The sequence below is a fragment of the Mustela erminea genome, chromosome 19, assembly GCF_009829155.1.
Source record: "Mustela erminea isolate mMusErm1 chromosome 19, mMusErm1.Pri, whole genome shotgun sequence".
NCBI classification, from domain to species: Eukaryota; Metazoa; Chordata; class Mammalia; order Carnivora; family Mustelidae; genus Mustela; species Mustela erminea.
The window spans coordinates 31,895,892-31,915,642 of NC_045632.1; positions in this window are offsets into that span (position 1 = coordinate 31,895,892).

The window sequence follows — 19,751 nt, forward strand, 5'->3', positions numbered from 1 at the left end:
CACCAAAAAAACCCCAAACCCAAACAAAAACAACTTATTATTTTCATCAGGAATCACCAAATGTACTTTGCGCAATCCCCATCTATCATAGAAAGAGTTTCACCTCTATCTATTATTATAATGAGCTAACTGCTGTAAAGTGCTTAGAACAGTTCCGGCCCATAATAAGGGCTTTGTAATTTTTTGTTCAATAAGTAGAATATATAGCCGGAAGCGCTCTCTCCTTGACCATGGAGGCGAACAAAAATAAGAGGTGACCAAAAGCGAGGTCCCTGTGCTATCTGGGTGGCATGCCTGCCGGACATGAAGTAACACTGAATCCCAGATTCATTCCCTCCCTCAAAGACAACCTGGCCCCCATCTTTAACACCTTTCAGCACCTGCTAATCTCCCCCTTTAGCAGAGAGAATTCTCTGGGACTAACCTAATGCTCAAAGCCTTTGGCAGGCAACAGTATCTCTCAGGCATGTAAGAACATTGCTTTTTATAATGTTTCATCCTCACTCATTCACAAGCAAAACCCCCTACGACTATATATTTTGAAAGCTGGAGCTTTTTATTATTATGGTAAATTTTGATTTGTGGCAAGCGATATTGCCTTTGAATTCTAGTAGCGATATCAAGTTATTGGGTTTTTTTTTCAACATGAATTTAAGTTAAAAATTCGTTTACAATACACATATATCCTAACGACCCATCAATTCCAGTCCTAGGTATGCAGCTGAGAGAAGTGAAAACTTCTGTCCATGTAAAATTTACAGGCGAACGTTCATAGCACGTATTACTTATAATAGCCCCAATTGGAAACAACCCAAATGTCTATCACCAGATGAATAGATAAAGAAATTGTGGCTCTCCATACATAATACGCAGTAACGAAAGAACAAAATAGCAAGGCTTCCAATGACATGGATAAGCTTCAAAGGCGTGGAGTTAAGTGAGAGAAATCCGAAACAGGAGACTGGGAGCTCTGTGATCCCACTGACATGGCTTTCTAAGAAAAGGCAAAATGCAACAATGGTAAATGGGCTGCCCGAGTCCCAGGATAGGGGAGAAGGTGGACGGGAAGGCACCCTAAGGTGGTTTTGGAGGATAATGGAAAAGATTATGTTTTGATTGTCAAGGTGTTTACATGGCTATGCAAGTTTGTCAAAGTCATGGAAATGGACATTAAGGAGGGTGTCGTTTTATTCTATGGAAAGTATATCTCACTTAAGTTGATTAAAAGAAGAGTTTAAAGGGAAAATAGACAAATAATAAAACAAGAATGGTATGGAAAGGCCAAATGTGTGAAGGTGGCTGAAGATAGAAACTTTTCATCCCACTGTCTCTAAAAACATTCCTTAACCAATTTTGGCAATTTTTTTTTTTTTTTAAAGAATTTATTTATTTGGGGAACCTGGGCGGCTCAGTGGGTTAAAACCTCTGCCTTCGGCTTAGGTCGTGGTCCCGGGGTCCTGGGATCGAGCCCCGAGTCGGGCTCTCTGCTCAGGGGGGAGATCCTACTTCCCCATCTCTCACTCTGCCTGCCTCTCTGCCTACTTGTGATCTCTGTCTGTCAAATGAATAAATAAAATCTTTTAAAAAATTATTTATTTATTTAATTGACTGGGGGCAGGGAGGAGGAGCAGAGGGAGAGGGAGAAACCACCTCCTTGCTGAGTTGGGAGCCAGATGTGGGGCTCCATCCCAGGATCCTGAGATCATGACCCGCGCCGAAATCAAGAGTCAGACGCTTCACCGACTGAGTGACACAGGCGTCCCACCACCTTTGTCAACTTCATGAAATCGTCACCTTAACTCTGTCAACCTTTTCTCTTATGGATGCGAGATTTCATCCCGCTTGAGACATCAGAAAGGTCTTCCCTACCCTACGATTATGAAAACTACTATCTCATATTGTCCTCTGTGCTCATGTAATTTTTAAAAATAAGCCTTCTAAAAAATTATTTGTCTTACTTGTGGTGAAGAGCACCCAGCAGGACATTTACCATCTTTCTTTTTTTTAAAGATTTATTTATTTATTTTAGAGAGGGGAGTGGGTAGGGGCAGAGGGAGAGGGAGAGAGAGCATGGCAGGCAGACAGAGGGCTGAGCGTGCGGCCCGACGTGGGGCTCGATCTCACAACCCTGAGATCGCCACCTGAGCTGAAACCAAGGGTCGGATTCTCGACCAGGTATACCCGGGACATTGACCATCTTAACCATTTGTAAGCACACACGTCAGAGGCCTTCAGTGAGTTTACACAGTTGTGTGACCCTCACCACCGTTCATCTCCAGAACCTTCTCGTCTTCCAAAACTGAAACTCTGTCCCCGGGAAACCAAAACTCTCCGTTCCCTCCTCTGGGCCCCCGGCAGCCACCATCGTCCTCTCGGTCTCTGGCCGGGCACCTCTCGTGCAAGTGGAATCCTACACGATTTGTCCTTTTGTGACTGAATGATTGCACTTTGCACACATGTTCGTATCCTCTTTAAACCCGTTTGGTTTTGAATCCATCTGGAATTTATTTCGTGTGCATCTGGTGGAGGTCCCGACTTGATTTCCATACTTCCAACAAATGGTGAACCAAATCACCCCAGCTTGGTTATGGAGGAGACAGGATTTTTCACAATCAAACGATAGACACCCTTACCCTCCTCTGTGTTCCCGATGTCAACGCATCCCATCGAGGGCCCTCTCTTTTGTTTCTTTGATCTGTTAGTGTATTCCTGAGTTCTTACCATCCTGACTTGGCCTTGGTCTGGTTTTGTTCCTTCTAATTAGCCTTTTAGCTCCTCCAAAGGACTCGGGACACCCCCAGGGTTTCCCTAACCCTCTCCCAGCTCCTCTCATTCCTCAAGGGAACCTAGTGTGTGTGTGGGGGGGTGGTGGTCCTCAGTGCGGATGTGGGGAAGGAAGCCCAGGGCACGCTGGTGGCATTGCACAGACCCTGACTGTCCTGAGCCCACCCACCTGCTTCAGGCCTGGGAGGTCAGTCTGCGGCCCTTGCCTCAGAAGGAGCTGGTGTGGAGCTCAGGTGCTTATGAATGGTTTGGATTTCTCTGCCAGCCATGAAGCTTTGTTGTGACCCAACTGTGATTGTCAGGTAAACTTCAAGATAAGGCAAGTTAATCTTGGTTCTCCTCCAAGGACATTCGGTACCAACATGCAAAGCAGAGTCCTTCCGAAGTTCATTTCAGATGGGACCCCGGAGGCAGTCCCTAGGCTTCCCTCAATTTCTGTGAAGGAAGCACAGTGACATGTCTGGGGCCACCTCTCCTGGGTTGTGACAAGACGTTGGAGGAGCCGAGCCTGGGCCCACAGGGGCAGGGCTGGCTGGCAGGTGTGTGGGGTTGCTGACGTTCCATGACGGTCTGCAAGGCTGTGTTAAGCCCTTGGCCTAGTATCCCACAGAATCGGGGTGCTTCAGATGGCTTTCTCAGGGCTAGGGGTGTGGGCAGAGAGTGGGAAGGACTGGCGCTTCCATCAGTCTCTTGCCATCTCCCATCAGATGAGTCAGGTCACATAGGCCAACGAGCTGCCTCTAGGTTGCTGGTAGGAGGCAGGGGAGAGAAGTTGGGCCAAAGTAGAGCAGAGATAAGCTGGCAGAGCTTGTCAGGGAACAATGGGCATCTTCTTCCCCCACCCCTGCACCAGGGAGGCCACCTGGAGAGCTGACTGCATTTGGGAAAGGCCCTTTGAGGACATGTGGGCCTGGGAGGAGCTTGCCGGGACCGTGTGCACAACAGGCCAGCTCTGCTGGGAGCTGGCAGGAAGGCAGTCTGGCAGAATGGGCCAGAAGCTCGGTGTTCCCCAAACTGCAGTCTTCACATACCACCTTCCCATACCCCCCACGCCCTGCGTTGGTCTTTACAGATTACACGTGTGCACATGTGTACACACACACACACGCGTGCGTGTCTCACATGCATACCTATACATATACATTGAAACCTCTTTCCTAGCATAGGTGTACTTAGCATTCTTATAGGCAGGAATCTGATCTCGTACTGACTAGTATCACTCAGTAAGAGAACACTTTCGATAGGCCGATGCTGTCGTAAGCATTTTAAATAGATTAACCTAGTCAATATCCACTCCTTGAGGTCAGTTCCACTGTGGAACATTCCCCCGCACTCCCTTCCTCCCACTTTTAACATATGAGGAGGGGTGCCTGGGGGGTTCAGTCGGTTAAGGGTTCAATTCTCAGTTTCAGCTCAAGACATAATCTCAAGGTCCAGAGTTCAACCCCGAGTCGGCTCCCTGCTCTGAGGGGGGGTCTGCCTGAGATTCTCTGTCTCCCTCTGCCTCTCCTGCTCGTGTTCTCTCTCTTGCTCTCTAAAATAAATCTTTTTTTTTTTTTTTTTTTTTTTTTTTAATGAGGAAAGGAGGGATGCCCGAGTGGCTCAGTCAGTTAAGGGCCTGCATTCAGCTCAGGTCATGATCCCAGGGTCCTGGGATCAAGTCCCACATGGGGCTCCTTGCTCAGCGGGGAGCCTGCTTCTCCCTCTGCCTGATGCTCCCCTTGCTTGTGCTTGCTCTTTCTCTCTCAATCTCTGATGAATGAATAAATAAAATCTTAAAAAAAAATAAGGAAAGGAGGCACAGAGAGGTAAAGTCCCATGCCTAAGGTGACTCTGTTTCAAACCCAGGCTGCCTGGCTCTAGGGTCTGAAACAGGCTGTCTGTCAAACATGGGCTAGGCTGGATGTTTTTTCCCCCTGAGTCACATGAATAAATCACAAATATACACACACATCAAGTACAAACTGTTCACCTGTGTGCCACCTTGTTCTCTCTGCAAGCCTGCCTTTCCGGGCCCCCACTTAGGCATGGCACTACCAGGGAGGGATGGTGCATGGCCCCCCGTCAATGCAGGGGCTGGGATGACCTCCTTCCCCAGGACAAGGAGACCAGCAGGACCACCGTCCTCTGACAGACTTTGGCCACGCTGACCCTCCCCTCCACTCCAGATGTGTTTTGGCTCCTCCTCCGAAGCCACCGCTGGGATTCAGTGTGAGTGCTTTGGGTTGGCGGGAGGGAGGGAGCACACAAAGGGCCGACCTTCTGGGGCCCAACCGCCACAGAGAATTCTCCACGCCCACGTGTTTAGTTGGCCCGATCCCCCAATTCTTCACGGTCACTGTCCTGTGGTCTGGTTCTAAATCAAGCACCTGGCCTGAGGGGTTCCCGGTGAAGTCGGCAAGGAGGAAGTTCAAGGTCAGGCTTCAGAGCTGTGTGGCCCCCAGCCCCAGGCATCAGGATTTATGGCCTGTTGTGTGGTTTTCACGGGAAGTGATGGCATCACTTGTCCTATCACTCTCACCTTGGGTCATCTTCGGGGCAGCCCCAGGGCAGGCTCTGATCCCCTTAGCTGTGTCCCAGGTGTCTTTAGCCCATGGTGGAAGGAGTTTGAGAAATGGTTCTGTCTTCTCCTGGAGGCCTCAGGTCAAGTGGGGAAAGAATGAGCTGTTTCTCTAGGCCTTGGCCTGTGGCCACCTGCTTGTCTGACAGGCTAAGCACCATGTTCCCAAAGGACTCCCGGGGCCCCTGTGATAGGGCACCCAGGACTCCCCTCTCCCTCAGCTGGGCATGCCTGGTAACCTTTTGAACAGATGGCTCTGGTCCAAATCCTGAGGCTGTTCCTCCCCAGGCGGGTGGACGGGGCGAGGGGTTCTACCTTGTTAGGGGCCGAGTTTCCTCACCTGTAAAATGGGGGAGCAGCTCCTAGTCGGCTCTGTTACTGGGAGGATGGAATGAGTTCAAGGGTGGAGATGGCCTGATCCCCAGACGCCGCCCAAGGATGGTGGGTAGGGCCGTGGGACAGGCGGGCCACTATGGCTTTGCCTCTCCCCAGCCTTTGCAGACTGCCTCCTCGGGGCCAGCTGTGGTCCATGGAATTTGGTGATGGCCACCGAAACAGGCAACATCCCAGCCCTTGTAGATTGAAATGCCTCTCTCCCCTGGCTCTGGGTAGTTCACTTCCTCACCTCCTAGAGACGAGGCTTTCTACACTTTGGGAAGGAGGTCATCAACTCCTGCAGAAGTCAGACCAACGTCCCCGTGCACAGGGTTCACCAAATTTACAGATAAGTCAGGGAGTTCTTGGCCACCCCCCCCCCCCGCCCTGTCACCGCAGCCACTCTTCCCACTCTCCTTAGTGTCTCTTAGCAGTCCCTAGAGATGAATTGCAAAAGAGAAAGGTGCCCTCAGCCATTTTGCTCATTCTCTTTTCCCCTTCCAGGCTCCCATGGGGGCCCACGGAACCGTGTGAAATGCTCTTTTTAAAAGCCTAATTATTTACACTGACAGTATTTACTTTTAACCTCCAGTTGCTGAGTCAATATCATTTTTCCTCCTTTCTTTCCGTCCCTTGGCTCCAAAAGCCAGCAGCTTTGCGAAACCCACCCCACTGTGTGTGTGTCTTTATCGGCAGGGTGGCCTTGTAAATTTCACCTGCTCCAGGAAATAAATGACGGGGGCCGGGAAGACCTAGCAGGAGCTGTCCTTTGGACCTCTGGCCCGGCCTCGGCCTCACACCGCAGCCCGCAGGCCAGGCACTTGGCGACATCCTTAAGCCTTCGGGGCTTTCGGGTTAAGGCGAGCTCCTACCAAGCCCCTCACATTTTCTTTGCATTGCCCCAGTGGAGGTGGGAGGGTGGGGATCTTCTCTAAACCCGTGACCATCCGGGGAGTTTCTGAACAGCCTGAGACTATAGGAACCAACCCTCTTATCTGCTCTCCCGATCGCTTCCCCGGGTGAGTCTTCCCGGTGACGCCCTGCCACTAAGCACACTGTACCCAGAAGTGAGCTTCTAGGCACTGCGCTGCAGTCAGCAAACTGATTTGTTCAGTTCTATCTATGATCAGATGCCACGGGCAGATGAGAGTGATAACACCTCCTCTGTTTTGCAATCGTGGACATGATGGAAAGGGGAGATAAGGAGAGGGGGAGGTGTGGGGCAACCTTGAACCGGCTCCCCAGTAAGGACACCGGGAAGGCCAGACGACCCATTTGCGCTGTTTGCAACACGTTGTTTCTCGTTAGCCCCTTGCCCCGGCTGCGGTAATCAACCATGCTAATATCGGTCTCCTCGGTGGGGAGTGGTGTGGCTCGGTGCTTCCCTCGGCCCCAGAGTAACAGATGCCCTACAATTAGCAGGCAACCAGGTGACAAGGATCTCCTGGCTGGTTGACGATAGTCTCAGAGGCTACTCCAGAGGCCTTCCTGCTTCTTCTGCAGAAGTTCTCTTGGGTCTCCTGCCCATGCTGAAGTGCAGGGAGCCTGGCAGTTCCTCTGCAAGCAGTCCTCCCTCCTGCCAGGAAACGTGGGCTCAGCAAACCAGGTTGTCTGCGCTCACCCACCCTGCTTCTCCTGATGGAGCTTCTCGGAGCCTCTGTCCTTGTCTGGCCCGTTCACCGTTGGGTCCCCAGCCTGGCATGGCGTCCAGCCCATTCTGAGCTGTGATGGATGCCGAATGAATGAACGGATGAAGAAGGAGTGGACCTGGCATCCCCCCACCCCCCACTCCTGCCCCCAGGGGCTGAGAGTTCGTTTTGCAAGCCTACTTTTTATCCTCCCCAGAGGAGCCTCCTCCCCAGGCCTAAGGACACGTTGCAATCTAGATGCTGGAAGAAAACTGACCAGTTTCCAAGGTGCAGGTACAGCTGTTGCTGTGGGTGGAGGACAAGGGGTAATGGGCTCTGGGAGCTATAGATGCCTCCAGAAAGTTCTGTAGGGCGCGGGGCATGGGGTGTCTTTCATGCCGTTCTGCAGCAGCTATATGGAGGGCCATGGGCCTGGGGAGGAACTCTTTAGGGTTTATGTCAAAAGTTCAGCCAGTGTGGTAATTCCAAATACTAGGAGGGTGGGGTGGGGCAGAGATCCAAAACAACAGGTAATATACATATGTCTCTTTCTAGCCATACCCACAGAGTTAAAAAATGTATATATACATGACTGCTGTGTTCCAAATGTCACATCCCCCCCACCCCCAAATTCATTCGTGGAAATCTTAATCCCGGATGTGAGGGCATTAGGAGCTGGGGCCTTTGGGAGGCGCTCTAAGCACGAGGGCGGAGCTCTTGTGCATGGGATTGGCGTTCTTCCAATTAGTGTCCAGAGAGCTCCCTAGCCCCTCTGCCCCATGGGGATACTATGAGAAGACTGTGACCCAACCATGCTGGCACCAGCCTTTCTGTCTCTAGGTCTGTGAGGAAGGAGTTTTTGCTGCTCATAAGCCCCCCAGGCATAGTAGTTTTGTTCTAGCAGTCTATACGGATGAAGACAACGATCATTTTCTCCACTGTGAACTGATGGGGTTGCTTTCCTGGTCAGAGTCCCAGCAGGAAATTGATTCCAATTTAGATGGCTTAAGGGTCTCTAAAAAAGGATGTGATCTCAGAGACATGAAGGGCATGATCAGGGAATGACAAGCGCCCCAGAGCCTGGCAGGGTACCAGGATGCTATGACTGAAGTGAGGCCCCTAAGAGCAGGGGAGGAAAGCAGACATCACAGCTCTGCTAGACCAAGGCCCCAGGAATGGTGCTGCCCACCAGAAGCTATAACCTTAGAGGAACGGGGGTCGGCAATCACGGTCCAAAGCAAGTAGAGAGGAGGGAATCGATATCCTGTCCTTTTTTCTCCCCAGTCTTTCATTGGGGCCTCTCACTGGCGGGTGGGAGCCAGAGGGCATGGAGCCCTGAGTTCCTAGGTCAGCCTCATGGGGGCACAGGGCAGGGCAGAGAAGGCAAATGGATGTGGGAGCAGGGCAGGTGCCAGTGGAGGGGAGAGGACAGATCATAGCACGGTGTTGGAGAATGATGATCCCACCCAGCCCTGAAACCAAAGCCCACTTTGATACACACGGGATACTGTTGGCTGAGCTCTTCCCGTGGAGCACCTGTCCGGGATATTCGCAGCACACGGCAGGTGCTCGTGTGCTTCTTTTACCCCATTATCTCTTCGGTGTCAGGAAATCGTCAAGGACACGAGTTACTTGGCTACATCAGCTCATTCGGTTTCAGCACAGTGCCTGGCACATAGCAGATGCTCAAGAAACATTTCTTCAAAAATGAGGCAAGACGTGAACTATGAATAAGGAAACCAAGAGGCGGACACGAACCAGTCTTGACAGTGGGTACCGCGAAGCCTGTTTGACACTGAGACAAACATGATTCCCAGGGGTTAATGGACCAGCGAGTGTGCTCAGCGGCGCGGGGCATTCCACAAATATTTATCGAGTACTTATTATGTACCAGGCGTGTTTACATTTGACTGGAGGAGACAAGCGTCAACGTATGTAAGCTGTGTGAGAGCTAAGTGCTATGGAGACAAATACAGTAGGATGGGGACAGGAAGCTCTGGGGACAGGATGTACTTTTATAGATTGTGCGGTCAGGGATGGCCTCTTGGATACGGAGAGATGCGGGAGGCCAGAACCGAAGGAAGGGTGGATAAGCCACGGGGTTCTTTGGGACCAGAGCTTTCCTAGAGGAGGAAAGTGAGCGCAAAGCCTTAGAGGCAGGAACATGTTTGGGGCATTTGGGAGAAAGCAAGGAGGGCACCATGGCTGGGGCTGAGTGTCACTGCCACCAGCTCACGCTTCCCCAGCTGGAGCCCTCCAGTGACTTCTCATGCGCGGGAGATACCCTCGCCCTCTCCCTCCGAGATTCCATCCCTCACTGCTCTCCAGCCATACTTGGAGCCTGACACTTCCCACCTCCAAGGCCTTTGCCTTTCTTGCTCCCTCTGCCTGGGAGACTTGCCCTGTCACTGCTCCGAAGGGCCTCTTCTGACGGCCGCTCCGGGTCCTCTCTCCTGCACGCCTTCCTCTGTCCTTCCTGGTCGACCTGTAATCTCCCATTACTTGGTTAATATGTGTCTGCTGGGTTATTGTGTCACCCTGACCCCTATGGGCTTTCTGAAGGCAGGGACCTCGCCAGTTTGTTTCTTCTACAATCCTGTGGACCTGGAACAATGCCTAGCACCTAGTGGGTCCTCAGTCCGTATTTGTTGCATCGTGAATGAATGAACAGACGAATGAGTGAGGGACAGAATTTTGTTTGAGAGCCCAGAGGGGGACTGAGAAGAACATACTTTTTCTTTCCTCAATCTTTTCTCCCTGCAGGTTTTCGTTCTAGACTCTGGGCTTCCCCAGGGAGGCTTTAGAGCCAGCATCCACACTGGCATCCCTGACCGCAAGAGCAGAGCGGTGGGGGTCCTCGTGAGGGTTTTGGAAAAGATTCCTCCTGCACCTGCTCCACCCGTCTTTGGACAATACTTCCCATGCAAGTTCTCCTTGGGGCCAGGAGCTCCCACAGTGCTGGGAGCAGCTCCCTTGGGCCCAGGGTATCCGCCACACCACAGAATCCCATGCCAACCCTCCTCCCACTCCTGGCTGAATCAGTTTCCCTTTTTAAAAATGAACTAATGAACAGGAAACCACCTCCTGATGGAATTTGGCAGCAAGTTGGTGCTCTGAACCTGGGAGCTTTGAGAAATAGAGACTCTTCTCACCTCCAGAGTGAAGTTTTTAGATTCAGATATCTGCAGACCCTTATTATGATCTTTACCACCTTCTTGTCCGCCTCCTCCCCACCCCGATCTAATAACCTAGGTAATTTTAAAACCAACTCCTGTTCTTTCTTATGTGCCTAGTGTTACATTTACCTACTCAGTGAACTCATATGAACTGGTGCCATCACACATGTTCGAACACTCTTCAAAACACTCTTCAAAATAGATCACTGCAAAAATGAGGGACACTCCCTCCCGCAAGGCCATCCTTGCACCTCTGGTAAGAGGGGTACTTGAATGCTGGTGTAGATCGCTTTCTATTATGATGGCCTTTTTTTCCTTTAAATCTTCTAACTGAGCCGTGTTTGTAGCTGGGGCAGGTATGTTTCTGGTCCTCATTTTACAGAGGACACTGAGCATGAAATTGATGGCTTGGTTGGGATAGTCCCACAAGGACTTTGCAGCCCCTCAATTTCCTATCTGACTTAAGGGAGCCCAACTAATGACCTGCCGGTGGCAGAGGGAGGAAGGGGGAGAAGGGAGTGACTCAGGAAATTGATGCTGCAATGGAAGTGAAAGAGACAGAGTCAGCATGGGGGACAAGGAGCTGGGGGCAGTGATGGAGAAAGGAGAGGTATCACACAGTGGGGCTTTGGACCACCTGAGGTCCAGCATCTGTGTTCCAGGGAAGGTGAGATACCGTGAAACCACACAGTGTTGAGAAAGAAGTAGTAGCATCAAGATGGGCCTCGGTCAGCGTCTCAAAGCTGGCCCCCAACTCTGTGCCGTCAGCCGGGCATCTCATCTTGGGACTGAGCAAATACCCCCGAGGAGGCTAGGCTGTGGAGAAGCCAGTATTTACCCACAATCTCTGTTTTGGAAGTAATTAATCTTCGAATGTATGAGCCTCTTTGTGGCGGAAAGTGCGTGCTGACACTTCCGTGTAAACACCCAGCTTAGCATGTTGACAAACCGGTGGCTGTTACTTTGATCCCGGGCTGCCGGCTTCAGGGCTGCCCCACCAGGCACAAAGGCGACTCTAATCCCTTGTACACTCATTTCAGATCCATATTTAGAATTCGGAGTCTTTATTTTCTATATCCACTTAAGCTCCGCTTGGAGTTTGTTTAGTAAACCTCGCTCCTTCTTCAAGCTCGCTGGTGACTCATAAGTTCGTTTTCTTAGCAAGGCATGCAGCGAAATTCCAAAGTAGCAAATGACCTGAATGAAAACCCTTAAACTCACATAGATTTAATCACTGCGGCAAATTGGAACCATTTGTGGTCAGGTTTTGATGGCCATTTATAAAGATTTCCCCCATGCCCCCCTCCACTTTCTTTTTAAGTGGCTTAGTTAAGGTTAGTGAGAAAAGGAGGCATCAATGCCAAGGTCCACGGGGTGGGGGAAGGGACTTAAATTGTTTCAGGTTTCAGGGACATCTGCAGTCACCTGAGTATCCTTCCAAAGGCAAGGAGCACACTTTGGTAGTGGCTGGCCATTCTCCCATACGCCTCGGTGGTCAGGCCTCTACAATCCAGAAAATGAGGAGTGGGGGTTGGGGTGGGGGGGTGGGGGGCCCCAGCCACTCTCAGGGCTGTGAGTTTCCACGGGTAGTTTGGAGCCCTCTTAGGAAAATACTCTGCTCTGTGACTCTTGTCGCCTCTACTTATCCTAATAAGGCAAAGGAAAGGTCAGTACATTTTTTCACGAACAGCAAAGCCATCGAACCCGATCTGTTATGATTTCTCCCTAAGCAAACCAAACAGATGAGCCTTAATGAAGACGCAGGTCCAGAATGGGGTCTGACCCAGGGAGCACCACGAGGGCGTCAGATCTGTTTCTGATAAAATCCACATTGAGGTTTTCAAGAATGAATCAGAAAGGAAGTTCAATTCCATTTCATGACTGGGCTGAACGAAATAGAAGGCTCGTCCGTAATTAAAGGGAAGTTTTTTTTTTCTTTTTTAAAAATTTCTTGCTGTGGTTCTGCATTGCGCTTTCAGAAATTTCTGGAATTGGGATTGCTCTCAACAATCAAGTCGTGGGGTTCTGTTTGATTTCTCGAGAGCCGATGGGAAGGTGAATTTGCCAAGATTGCAGCAACAAATTTTACTGCACAAATTATGGAAAAAGTGACCCAGTAGGGTTCCCCCCAACCTCTTCCCCCCCCCCATCTCTAGTTTCTGTGATTATAGTTGGAGAGAAAATTCAGGCTGAAAGAAATTTGATATTTATTTTCTGTGAACTTTAATAAAGAAAGTGGTGGGTTTGGGACTTTTTTTTTTAAGGCCCTTTGGACAAGTCAATTTTTAATTTTTTTTTTTTTTTTTAATAGCACCTTTTGGCATAAAGCTGCCCGCATGTGATTTATGAAGCTGCGGGGCCGAGAGTCATTCCCAACCAGTTGGCCAGGGATTCTGAAGAGGTTTTCAACTCTGGGAGCCCACTCTTCACGGGACCCGCATTCACCCAGGCAGGCTTTTGACAATGTTTAGCTCCCAAGCTTTTGCTTGAAGTCCATGCTTATTTAGGTTGGAGGAATCTCTTTCCCTTTTTCAACATTCTCAGATGTCCCTGGTTTAGGCCGAGTGATCAGCCGTAATCCACTCCAGCCCTGACCAGGAATTGTCCACTTTGCTCGTAAGCACAGAACATAACTCCGGCCCCCAGGGCCTCCGTGGGGAAATGGAATCCCAGACACAGCTAGATGTCTTGGGAGATAAGAACGGCCCTAATCCCAGGGTCACCCGGGCCCTGGAGGAGCCAGAGCTCACCTACACATCATGACATCGTTATCAGTGGGCCCAAGCAGCCGCGACCCGCCACATTTTCAACAGGGCTTGGTGGTGTTAAGAAAATACCCTCCAGCACGGTGTTATTTTAGGCTGAAACAAAAGTCGACATGAATGGCTGGGGGGGAACAGAGGGGGTATTGTTCTCCCTGTGGCCGGGTGCTTAGAACTGGCCTGAAACTGGAATCCAGCAAGCAGAGAAGTAACGCCAGCACGCACAAATGGTCTATCGTGTGTCCGGCGGGATCAATCGAGCACAGAGGGCGGCCAGGCTGGGGATTCTGCCAGTCCCCGGGTCATGGGAAGTTTGGTTTCCAGAGCAGGCAGAGAGTGCCACCTGATTCGTGGTGGTGTGACGGAGGACCTCGAGAAGGAGCCACCTGCTTGGGGGAGGCAGACGGGAGAGCTCAAATGCCAGGGCGAGCTGGTTCTGGGGAGTGTGGGTGCAGGGGAGGGATCAGGGGCTAGTCTAAGCCCCTCTCAAGAATTGTCCCATTTCAACTTCCCAGCCTCCCCGTCAAGCAGGTGCTGTTGTTTGCCCCCTTTCCAGATAAGGAAACTGAGGCAGACAGAGCTGTTGACTTGTCCGAGGTCGCACCGTTGCCATGTTCAAGAGCCAGGATGTCAAGCCATGACGTCTGGCTCCAGAGCCCGCCACCCCTGATCAGGCTATCCTTGATCATCTCATTCTTATTTTTCATCTCCCCTGTGTTTCTCATTCCTGGCACCTGGGCCATGCATGTGGCAGAAGCCCAGCCCAGAGACCTCAGTCCATGTCATGTCAGTATCAGCTGGTGGTCAGTTGGGCCTGGCTTTCTCTGGCCACGGGCATCTTCTCTGTTCATTGGTGCCGTAGGCCAGAAGTGCTAGGAAATCAGCAGCCCCAAGAGGGCTGACAGTCGTTGTATTAATGCCCCAGTTCCCTTGCGCCTCTGGTGGGAACACTCGGAGGTCCGTGTTTCCAGTTGCCCAGAGTTCCCTGGTGGTGGAAATGAGCTCCAGGCGCCACTGAGGCACCGGTTGGAAGATGCATGCTTAGTGGTTTCCTTCCCTCTTGATGTACATCCTCACTCCCCTCCTGGTGTTTCCCAGGTTCACCATCCTGACATCACTGCCTCTTGAACGCTTGTCTCTAGGGCTGCTCCTGGGGGAACCCAAACCAAGACAGGTGATGATACGTCTGTGCAATTATTTGACTAATGTCTGTCTCCCTCATGAAGCCGTGAGCTCCATGAGAGTTTAACATTATATTCCTGGAGGCTAGGTGAATGTCCACACAGATATTTATGAAGGAAAAGATTTTGAAATGAAAAATCCCTTCATCTAAAATAAGTTTATATTTTGACAGTGTGTTCTTTTCTTAGGTCTGTGTATTACATGTAAAGTCATATTTATTGTTCCTTTTTTATTGAAGAGGTGCCTTTTTTGGATGCTGTGCAGGGGGGTGGAGACATGGCCTCTTCCTCCATGTGCCTAGAGGTGGGGATAAACCAGCTCCTCAATCAGGCTCAGATTAAGACCTTTGGAGGTTGTTCCAGAAATGAGCCAGCTGCTTAGCAAGCCAATGTCCCTTCCCTGGACTTTATTTCCCATTCCACACTCGCAATGAGGTGTGTCATGTGATTAATTTCTAGCCAATGGAACCTGAACAGGTGGGTACCACTTTCAGCCCAACCCATGAACACCTCATACATGCAGCCCTCCATGCTTTTCCTTCCGCAGCTTGATGTCAGTGAGCATGGTAACATTGGGGGCTGATGTTGAATATAGCAGAACATGCACCATTCAAAAACCTGGGGCCCTGAATCGCCACTTGGAGCATGGTCACACACTTGACTGGGAGCACACATTTCAGACTTTACCGGCGAAAAAAATTTTTTCTATTGTGTTTGAAACTTCATGCGTTTAGGAGGTTTGTTACAGCACCTGGTATTTCCCTGACTGACACTGAGGCCACAAGATTTAGTGTCTCCTGCCATATGTAAAATTAGTATTGAACATGCCCAACAAACTTCTGTCTTTCTACATGATTGCAACTTTCATTAGAAGAAGAAAACAAACATTCAAATAGCAAAGCCTTTATATTTAGGAGGTAGGATGTGGATGGTGCCTTGCTTTACTGGTACCCTGAGTACATGTGTATTTGGCCTCCGAGGTGACCCCACAGACTCTCTTTCTAAAAAGAAACCGTCCAACAGGCTGGGACACGGACACCTGCTCCATCCAAGGGGCTTGAGAAGAGCAAATGGAAGTTCAAGGACATTATCGTTTTCTCCAGAGCTTCGGGCAGCTGCTCCTGCCCTTCTGTGGGTTCCAGTAGCAAAGGATATGGATCCTTGTGTTAAGAGCAGAGAATATATCGAATCCCCAGGACCTGCCTTTCAGTGTCAAACCTTTGGCAATGTTCTCCTACTTCCTTGAAACCCAACAGGAGACACAGGCAGGCAAGCACCCAAGGCTCTTTGTCCACCCTCCCTCCCTTCCTTGAGAGGAGCTTGGGGTATTGGAAAGGGTCATGGAAGATCAGGGTTTGACTCCTGGGTCTGCCTTCTCCACCGTCATGTTCCCATTTTACAGATGATTGCTGAAGACGGATTCCTGAAACTGTATCTTTTAAAAAAAATTATTTTATTTTAATTCCAGGGTGTTCACAGACAGTGTTATATTCGATTCGGGTGTATGACATAGTGATTCGACTTTTCCATACATCACCCGGGGCTCGTGATAACACGTATACGCCTGAATCCCCGTCTCGTCTGTCATCCCCTGCCCCACCTCCCATCTGATAACTACCAGTTTGTTCTCTAGGGTTATGAATCTGTTTCTTGGCTTGCCTTTTTTCCTCCCTCACTCCTTTGTTTTGTTTCTTAAATGCCCCACATGAGCAAAAGCAGATGGTACTTGTCTTTCTCTGACTTATTTCGCTTAGTATTATACTCTCTAGCTCCAGCCATGCTGTTGCAAATGACAAGATCTCATTCTTGTTTAGGGCTGAGTAATATTCCATTGTATATACCGCACCTTCTTTCTCCATTCATCTACAAGGGGCGCTTGGGCGGCTTCCATGATTTAGCTCTTATAAATAATGCTACTGTTAAGTATAGGGGTACATGCGTCCCTTTTTGAAACAGTGTTCTTGTAATTTTTTGGGTAAATGCCCAGTAATGCGATTAGTGTGGATCCTAGGGAAGTTCTATTTTTAACTTTTCGGGGAAGGTCCAAACCATTTTCCAGAGTGGCTACACCAGTTTGCATCCCCTCCAACACTGTGGGAGGGTTCCCCTTTCTCCGCATCTTCGCCAACACCTATTATTTCTTGTGTTGTCGATTTTCGTCATTCTGACAGGTGGGAGGGGGTATCCCATTGTAATTTCAATTTGCATTTCCCCTAAACGTGGATGTTGGCCCTGGATCAAAGGAATGGCCTTGGCAGAGAGGACCATGTGGTGGGAGAGAATGGGGGCCTCACCAGGGTTGAAATGTGGCTCTGCTTCCACGAGCAAGTCACTAAGCTTCTCTGTGCCTGTTCTCATATGTATGAACTGGGATTGTATAGTATCCATGCGTAGGTCCATTGTGAGGTTGAAATAGGATCATATTTGTGAGACACATGGACTGTGCACACAGTTTCCTGCTTCCTCTACTTATACTGGGAGCTGGTGGGCTCAGCGTAGCCCACCTCTGGGGTCCACAGCACTTTTTTTCAATGGTCCACATGGAAGGGGCAGGTGGCAGTGGTCTGTAGACATGTTTGGAAAATGGCCCTTAAGTAGAATGGTCACCTGGAGCCTTTGCCATCTCTGGGGACTGGAAGCCAACACCCCCTCGGCCCTCTGGGTAGGCCCCTGATGCTCTGTCCTTGGATAAGCCTCCATCAGAAAAAGGTCTTGGCCCTTGATCGAGCCCTCTTTCCCAAGACAACATGACCACTGAGAAGAGAGAGGAATCCTTTGCTCTACCTTAGGCTTGCAGAGGCTCTTTGAGGAGGGGAATTGAGGCAGAACCCAGAAGATTCTGGTCTGAGTTAATCACCCACGTGGAAGAAAAGGCGGCATTCGCCAGGGTCAAAGACTTGGCCTTTGGAGCCTGTCACACATAACGAAGCCTCCCACTCAGGCATTTTGGAAAGTCTCTAACCCTTTCCTCCTTGGTTCTCTTATCTGTAACATGGGACTGTTGTTGGCCCTTACCTTGTAGGACTGTTGTGAGGACTGATTAGGGTAACAATGTGCTTATAAACACTTTTCACAGTGGAAGTGCTCAGTATATTTCCGAAAACATTTTTTCCCCCAAATCTAAAGTAGGCATAGGACTTAACATCTCCTAGCTGTCTATGAAACATCTGGGTGGCTCAGTCTGTTTAGCGTCACGGGGTCCTGGGATGGATCCCCACATCAGGCTTCCTAGTCAGTGGGGAGTCTGCTTCTCCTTCTCCCTCTGCCTGAGCCTCCCCTGGCTTGTGTGCTCTCTTGCTCTCTCTCAAATACATAAAGAAAATCTTAAAAAAAAAAAAAAAAAAAGATCCTATCAATATAAAAGTTGGTGCACTGAAAAGTAATCCTTTCTCCCACTCAGGAGCACTGGCCCCATGGGGCATCTGCAGAGGAAACCACAGTTAATCAGTGCCTTGTATAAACAAGGACATTCTCCATATATACCAGCATGAAAATTATATGTGAATACGCATGACACGTATGCATAAACGTTTTGATTTACAAAAACAGAAGTGTGGCGTGGTTCAGCCTAAGTGGTATCTATCTACAGTTGAGAGACTAGGAGACACATTGCTCTACATTTGATTAATTTTTATTTCTTAATCCAAGAATATTCTTTGGAAACCCTTTTGCGACCGTTCTTACAGACACATCACATTCTTTTTGACACTTGTGTAGTATCCCAGCCTGAAAACAGACCTTAATGGTATCTTAATTCATTTCACTAGCGGCCTTTGGAGGGATAGTGGCTGGGATATGGCTTTTCCCACCATACACGGTGAAGCCAGGGAAAGCCCCGCCCCTCGGCCTTCCCGGTCCCCCAGACCCCGGGCCAGCCTCCCGGCCTCCAGCACCTGTTACTTCCTCTCTGTTTGGTAACTCCCCGGAGTGTGCATTCTTCTCACTGCAACTGTGCGAGACCGAGTTTTGGGCTCCTACTCTCAGCCTAAACATGCCTTAGATCTCTTCATAACTCAGCTTGTAAGTCGAGGCCCCTTAATTTGGCCCACAGGACTCTTTAACGCCTTTTAAACCCTGTTAAACCCATGTAATGAGTTTCCCCTTGCTGTGCTCCTGCCCGTGAAAGCTGAGAGCCGGGTCCAGGCCTCCCACCTGTTCCAGAGATTAGGCTGTGCTCGAGAGGCCGTGGGGCCGCAGGGAAGAGGGGGGCGGGGGTCAGTGGGAGCTCTGTGGTCAGCCGCCCGGGCAGGACCCTGGGCTGGAGTGGGCATGTGGGTGCTCTTGGATCCTGGGCAGACGTTATTCCAAGGGTGTCTGGGCCTCGGATGGAGTGGCTTGAGCAGACCTCCCACAGGGGTCAGAGGAGCATGGAGGACACTTGGCTTGGGCCCGGGAAGTGGGCTGAACCTGGCAGCAGCTTGGTCTGCTCCAGGTGGGGTAGATGGGGCTTCCTCTCTTTAGAGAACCCATAAGCGCTGGACTGGCTGACCAAGGAGACTTCCAGAAATGCTGTCTCCTGCACCTTAGTGCCTGCTGCAGAATCTTTTTTTCCGTGGTGCTCATTGTGGAAGGGTTTATGGGTTTCATTCTGGAGAGATCTGCTTCCCTTCCCCCTCGTGTGTGTGTGTGCATGCACACATACACACGTACCATCCATATGGGTTAAAGAGGCTGCCCCCATACTTCCTACTTCCAGGTCTGGGCACATGACCCAGGAGTAGCCGATCAGAATGTTCAAGACTGCTGCCTATAATGATTGGTTCAGGAGTTCCAGTCATCAGTTAAAGGGTAGCCCTGTGAACCAAGCCTGGCAAATCAGATTGTTTAATTCTTTGGCCACCGTAACTCTTTAGGGATGGACACATGAGTCAGTGGTTATCCTAGGAGATTCAATCCCAGAACCTTCTGTAGGAAAACTAGGAAGGAGGTGCATTCTTTTCAGGAAGGTTACTGGAGAGGAGAATGGCAGCTTGGTGCCTGGGATCAGCTTGACACCCTGAGGGAAAATCCTGCTTGAGATGGCTGGGACAGAGGAGAACAGGGCTAAGAAGGGGAAGGTTGAGCGAGGGCTGTTGGCGTCCTTAAGCTTCTGGATCTAGCCATACCTGAAGACTTCCTATTTACATAAACACATACATTCTCTTTTACCTAAGCGAGCCTGAGTTGAGTTTTAAGTTTCTTTCAACCTAAAGTCCCAGTTCAAACCTAGCCCTCACTACAGAGAGGGTATCCCACAGTATGACCCCCAGTATGACCTCAGCTACCTTTCCTTGCCCTTCTCTGGC